The sequence below is a fragment of the Nematolebias whitei genome, chromosome 8, assembly GCF_014905685.2.
Source record: "Nematolebias whitei isolate Nwh7 chromosome 8, NemWhi1, whole genome shotgun sequence".
In the NCBI taxonomy this organism is placed as follows: domain Eukaryota; kingdom Metazoa; phylum Chordata; class Actinopteri; order Cyprinodontiformes; family Rivulidae; genus Nematolebias; species Nematolebias whitei.
The window spans coordinates 39,346,007-39,347,166 of NC_056505.1; positions in this window are offsets into that span (position 1 = coordinate 39,346,007).

Below are 1,160 nucleotides of genomic sequence, written 5' to 3' on the forward strand. Positions count from 1 at the left end.
GGACACGAGGAGCAGGACACGAGGAGCAGGACACGAGGAGCAGGACAGGCATCACAGTGAGACACAATGACCAGACAATGAGGGACGCAGGCAAACAGATTTAAATACACACACACACACTAACAAGACACAACACAGAACACCTGTGAAACATCACAGGTGCAGACATCAGAGGGGGAACAGACAAATATGGAACACTAGAGGGAGACAGAGACCAGGGAAAGCACAACTCCTAACAGCTTTATCACATTCATACTCTGATGGGCCACATCAGAGGCAATGAGGTGTTCAGTGTGTTGCTCAGGGACACTTCAACATGTGACTGCTGGTGGAATCAAAGCCCCAATTCTTGCATCGGAAGACAATTGCTCTAACCACTCAGCCACAGCCTCCCCTTTAGACCATCATGAGACAGGTCATGCTACTGGTGATGTGTTGTCGCAACAGTAATCCTGCTCAGTACGAGAGGAACCTCAGGTTCAGACATTTGGTGCATGAGCTTGACTTAGGAGCCAATGGGCCGAAGCTACCATCTGCAGGATGATGACTGAACGCCTCTAAGTCAGAATCCTGCCTAGATGTCCGATACCGAAGCGCCACTGTTCCTCGGTTGGTCTCTGATAGCCGGCTCCGGCCAGTGCAGAGAGGCGTCCGCGACCGGCCTACTATTAGCCAATTCAATAATTAACAGCAATGACATCGGCTTCATAAGCTCATTTTAATTTTACTTGGTTACATTATTATTTAACCTACATTTATACAGGTCTTATTGAGTCACGAGGACTCATTTTCAAGAGAGACCTGTTTGGGAGCAGAAGGTGAGGGTTAAGGGCCTTGCTCAAGGGCCCAGAATGGGGCAAATGACGGTGGAGGCAGGTGTTGGTGTTTTACTTTTTCCACCCACATGTTGATGTTGTTGGCCCGTGGAGTCGAACCAGCGACCTTCGGATCACAGGTGCACTTTCTCTAACCTCTGCGCCACCACTCCCCTGTTAGCTTCAATTATGGTCGTATCACATTCACTATGAGGTAAATAAGATTAAATCTGCTGACTTTTGAAAAGATAAGTTTTCCTTTTTCTCTTCAGTTGTTGCAACCATAGCACACAGTTTTGTGGCATTTTTATACACATTAGATAGATTATATATATATATATATAT